The sequence below is a fragment of the Colobus angolensis genome, unplaced genomic scaffold (genome assembly GCF_000951035.1).
Source record: "Colobus angolensis palliatus isolate OR3802 unplaced genomic scaffold, Cang.pa_1.0 Scaffold111, whole genome shotgun sequence".
Classification (NCBI taxonomy): Eukaryota; Metazoa; Chordata; class Mammalia; order Primates; family Cercopithecidae; genus Colobus; species Colobus angolensis.
In genome coordinates this window covers 9055095-9061094 of record NW_012112142.1, presented here as the reverse complement: position 1 = coordinate 9061094, position 6000 = coordinate 9055095, and positions in this window count along the sequence as shown.

Here is a 6000-nt window from a genome sequence, read left to right as displayed (position 1 = left end):
GAAAGCAAGTTTATTAAGAAAGTAAAGGATAAAGAATGGCTACTCCATAGGCAGGGAAGCCCCAAGGGTTACTGGTTGCCTGTTTTTATGATTATTTCTTGATTATGATATTATTTCTTGATATGAACAGGAGGCAAGGAAATATTGGGTAGAAGAGGGTAGTTCCCTGGCAAAGACACCACTCTCAAGCTTGGAAATCCATGGCCTTAAATGTGAACAGGCATTCCTGTTTTCACACCTTAATGTTGCCTTTTGGCCCACCACACCCCCCATCCTATACCCATGTAAACCGTAAATGTCAGGCCTCACGAGCAGAAAATCAGAGGAGCAGAAGAGTGGTGCAGCAGAGAAGGAGAGAAGAGAAGGAACGTCTAAATGTCAAGAGGAGCTCAGCTGGGGACAGTTAGAGAGGAGATAGCCAAACTCCAGGGGAAGATCATCTTCCCACTCCATCCCCTTTCCAGCTCCCCATCCATCCCAATGAGAGCCACCTCCACCACTCAATAAAACCCCCGCATTCATCATCCTTCAAGTCTGTGTGTCACCTGATTCTTCCTGGATAACAAGAGGTCACTGAGTTGATTAATACTAAAGCCGTCTGTGGACAGCACAGCTAAGAGGCACTGTAACATGTGCACTGGGGCTTTGGGAGTTGCAGGCACCCACCCTTAAATGCTACCATGGGGCTGGAGCCCAAAAGCACTTTCCCCAGGTCCTGCACCTGCCTATCTGCATGCTCTCCCTCCTGTAAGGGGTTTGAGCTCATGGTGGCCAAACAGACAAGCCACACCCCTGTTGCATGTTCTGTGAGTCGGGGGTCAGGGAATTCTCCTGTTTCAACATGTCAAACAAGGGGTGGATTATTCATGCCTCCCCTTTTTAGACAATATAGAGTAACTTCTGGACATTGCCATGGCATTTGTAAACTGTCATGGTGCTCTTGGGAGTGTAGCAGTTAGGACAACCAGAGGTCAGATCACCATCTTGGTTTGGTGGGCTTTGGCCAGCTTCTTTCCTGCAACTTCTTTTATCAGCAAGGTCTTTATAACCTGTATCTTGTGCCAACCTCCTATCTCATCTTGTGACTTAGAATGCCTTACTGCCTGGGAATGCAGTCTAGCAGGTCTCAGCCTTATTTTTCCAAGCCTCTATCCAAGATGGAGGCACTCTGGTTCAAATGCCTCTGACATTACTTCCAAGATGATTCCTTTTTGTCATTATGTAGTGGCCTCTTTGTCTTTGAAAATGCTTTATCTATCATCTAGTTTATTTGATATTAATATAGCTACAAGAAATTTTTGTATTTTTACAGCCTCTTTACCTATTTATTGACATATGATACCCATACAATAAAGAGCATGTAAGGCACTGATCTTAAGAACAGAGTTTGACAATTTTTTTCTAATGTATACAGCCATGTACCCACCACCCAGATCAAGATAAAGAATACTGCCAGCATCAAAAGAAGTCACTAGCTTTATTTCAGTTGGTATTTTCCTCAGACATCCTTTTTTCCATCCCTTACTTTCAACTTATTTATTTATGTTTTAAAGAATTTACTTTCAAACAGTAAGTGACTTTTAGTAAAGTTACAGTACATTGATTGATTGATTGTTACATTAAAACCCAAGCCACTAAGTATCAACAACATCCTCCATTCCTATTTTCCCCTCAAGTAAAAGTAGACTTACTATATTTATTTGGAATTTCTGTGTCTGCCAAGGGAGTTTTTAATTACTAATACTAAAAGACTCTATCCATATTTTCTTTTAGTGCTTTCTTGTTTTTGTTTTAGTGTCTTAACCTTAATTATGTGAAATGTTTTGTGTTGTAAAGAATGAGTAGTAGAGATCCATTTTTTCTTCCTATCTGACAAGTTTTCTGAATACAGTGAACAATCTATCTTTTTATATTGATTTGAAAGCTGCTTTCTTCATGACACTAAATTATTACATGTATTTGAATTTATAAATGAATTCTATTTCACTTAACTGAATATATGTTTCTTTACCCAGAATGTTCTTTTAATTAATGCTTAATATAACTCTATATTATAATTCCTGGCTGAAGAAGTTCCCACTCATTGTTCTTCATTTCCATAATTTTTCTGACTATTAACACACATTTATTCTTCTAGATGGGGGCTGTTCAATCTTGGCATTATTGATGTTTTGGACTGGATAAATAAAAGTCAGTAGTGGGATCCTTCTAATTTCCTCTACTTTATTTTTGTAGCTCTGTTTCGTGCCCTCAGGTGGGAATTCTCTGTCAACTCTCCAGTACCTTCTTTCTTTTTGGCCCAAAGCAGATATTCTGCAGAGTTTCTTGTATGAGGTTGGGTTGTTTCTTAAATCTCAGAGTAGATTATTGTTTTTTTTTTTTATTTTTTTATTTTATTATTATACTTTAAGTTCTAGGGTACATGTGCATAACGTGCAGGTTTGTTACATATGTATACTTGTGCCATGTTGGTGTGCTGCACCCATCAACTCGTCAGCACCCATCAATTCATCATTTATATCAGGTATAACTCCCAATGCAATCCCTCCCCCCTCCCCCCCATGATAGGCCCCGATGTGTGATGTTCCCCTTCCCGAGTACAAGTGATGTCATTCTTCAGTTCCCACCTATGAGTGAGAACATGCGGTGTTTGGTTTTCTGTTCTTGTGATAGTTTGCTAAGAATGATGGTTTCCAGCTGCATCCATGTCCCTACAAAGGACGCAAACTCATCCTTTTTTATGGCTGCATAATATTCCATGGTGTATAGATTATTGTTTATTCTATACTTTTCTTCATTGTCTTTCTTCGTTTAAGCAGATTTCAAATAGATGGAATTTGTAAATATTTTCTCAAGCCTTCTATACTTTTCTTCATTGTCTTTCTTCATTTAAGCAGATTTCAAATAGATGGAATTTGTAAATATTTTCTCAAGCCTCCTGTACAGAAGATTTCTCAAATCTTCTGTAAACATTTTAAATTTCTTTAAGAAATATTTAAATTACCATTTTCACTTATCTGTTTTTAATTGCTCTGCTATTGTTTGGTATTTACAAGTGATTTATTATGTTATCCTTTTTATTAGGTAAGAGGTGTTAATGGTGAGTTTGAGATTGATAGGAGCTATTTTGTTAGAAATAAATGAGGAACTGTTACAGGAATGGACTGTGATTTTTACATTTTATTCAATTGCTTTGGCTTCTTACAGGCTCATGACACTTTCCTTAGTGTTTAACACAAACAACTGAAGTAAAATAACTGCCACTTCTCTCCTTACAGTTAAACTGCAAACAGCTCTTTTTATAAGAACTGTGATTGCCTCCAGCAAGCAGTCTCAAGTACTTGATATATAAACACACTATTGCCCCTTTTTCTTCACACTTGAAGTTTGTAGAAAAAAATCACTAAAAATTTCATAGTATCTGAGGATAATGGATCTCTCCAGATGATGTTTTCTTGCCTAGGGCCAATATGTGCACCACAGAGTCCCCTCTATCTGCCATAAAACTTTGTTTATGAAGCATTGCTTTAATCAATCTTCACATGGTAGGACAATGCAGGCAAAAGCTGAGGTCTTGCTATACATCTCTTTCAAAGTTTTCCTTCAAGGCCATTTTGCTTTTAGTCACTTTTTCTTTATATTTTCAGCAGCAGTTATTAATTTCATTTCATTCTATTTGACCCATCGAAATGTTTAGCATGGTTTTATAAAAGTAACTTTATTTTCAGCTTGTCTGTAGATTCAATTTTCTTGTAGTTGCTGGTATAAGTAATAGGGAAAAATGTATCAGTCTTATATAATAAAGAAGTTCAGATGAGTGTGTGTGGGAGTATGTGATATAGGAAGAAACAACCAGTATATAACAACATATGTCTGCCTGCTCTGCTTTTAATACTTGTTAGAGTTTTAGTTTCTATGAATATCTTGGAGGTGCTGGAATATATATGCAAATTTCCTTCTAAAAGATTGTGCCAAGTTACATTACCATAACAACAATAAGAATTTACTGCAGCCTTAGCATATTGGATATTATCTTAAAAAATACCCCTTTGTAGGTTTCATAGATAATGAATAAATAAATTTTCTGTTGTTTTAATTTCCATTTTAAAAGTAGTGAGGTTGAAAATGATGCAATTGGAAATGCATGTGCATAAGAAGTTGAATAGAAGTTTATCGGTCAGAAGGTGGAATGACTTTTGAACAAGTTAAATGTTTGGAAAAACAGCATGAATGTACTGAATATTTTTGAGTTGTGATCTTCTAATCGCTCTAGCAAATTGTATTGGTCATAAGAAAATGTTTGAACTTTTCCAATTAGTCAGTCATTATATTAGTTTATTCTCATGCTGCTATAAAGAACTGCCTGAGACTGGGTAATTTATAAAGGAAAGAAGTTTAATTGACTCACAATTCTGTGTGGCTGAGAAAGTTTCAGGAAACTTACAATTGTGGCAGAAGGGGAAGCAAACATCCTTTTTCACATGATGGCAGAAGTAAATGGGGAAGCCCCTTATAAAACCACCAGATCTCATGAGAGTTTGCTAACTATCATGAAAATAGCACAGGGGAAACAGCCACAATGATTCAATTACCTTCCACTACATCCCTCCCACAACACATGGGGATAGTGGGAACTACAATTCAAGATGAGATTTGGGTGGGGGCACAGCCAAACCACATCACTATGCCCCTGACCCCTCTCAAATCCCATGTCCTCACGTTTCAAAACACAATCATGCCTTCCAAACAGTCCCCCAAAGTCTTAACTCATTCTAGCATTAACTCAAAAGTCCAAGTCCAAAGTCTTATCTGAGACAAGGCAAGTCCCTTCCACCTATGAACCTGTAAAATCAAAAGCAAGTTAGTTACTTCCTAGATACAATGAGGGTATAGGCATTGGGTAAATGCACCCATTCTAAATAGGAGAAATTGGCCACAAACAAGGGCTACAGGCCCATGCAAGTCTGAAATCCAGCAAGGCAGTAATTAAGTCTTAAAGCACCTAAATAATCTCTTTTTACTCCATGTCTCACATCCAGGTAATGCTGATGCAAGAGGTGGGCTCCTAGTCTTGGGAAGCTCCGCTCCTGTGGCTTTGCATGGTACAGTCCCCGCCTCAGCTGCTTTCACAGGCTGTCTGTTATCCAGTTCCAAAGGCACTTCTGCATTTTTAGGTATCCTTATAGCAGCACCCCACCTCTAGTACCAACTTACTGTGTTAATCTGTTCTCATGCTGCTATAAAAAACTGCCCAAGACTGTGTAATTTATAAAGGAAAGAGGTTTAATTGATCTATAGTTTTACATGGCTGGGAAGGTCTCGGGATACTTACAGTCATGATCCAAAGGGGAAACAAACACATCTTTCTTACATAGTGGCAGGAGGGAGAAGAATAAGAGCTAAGTGAAGGGGGAAGCTCCTTTATAAAACTACCAGATTATGTGAGAATTTACTCACTATCATGAGAATAGCATAGGGGAAGCCACTGCAATGATTCAAGTACTTCCCACTGGGTTCCTCCCATGACATGTGGGGATTATTGGAACTACAATTCGAGATGAGATTTGGGTCGGGACACAGCCGAACTATATCCGTCATTCCACATATTGAGTGATTTCTCTCTTCTATTCACTATTCTCCCACAGAGAGGGACCCATAGTCATTACCTTCAAGGAACCTAAATCCTGGTGTCTTTATGGTTATGGGTGGCATATAATATACAGGTAAGCCAATGTTACAGGATGTTGTGAGACTATTCCTACTCTTCCATAATTAGCCACTAGGACCATGGTTGAAACCAAGAGGCACTGAGTACCACCTCACTCTAAGGAGAATTACTGAGTTTGTGCTCACTGCTAGGGCCAGATCTCTTTGCAGGGCTATTTTAGGCTTTACACAATGTGACCTTCTAGTCTGTACAAGGAGAGGAATGCAGAGGGAAAGAGATTCACTGGAGTCTTTTGTCAGTGACCTGGTGGTGAATATATGGTAATGGGTAAA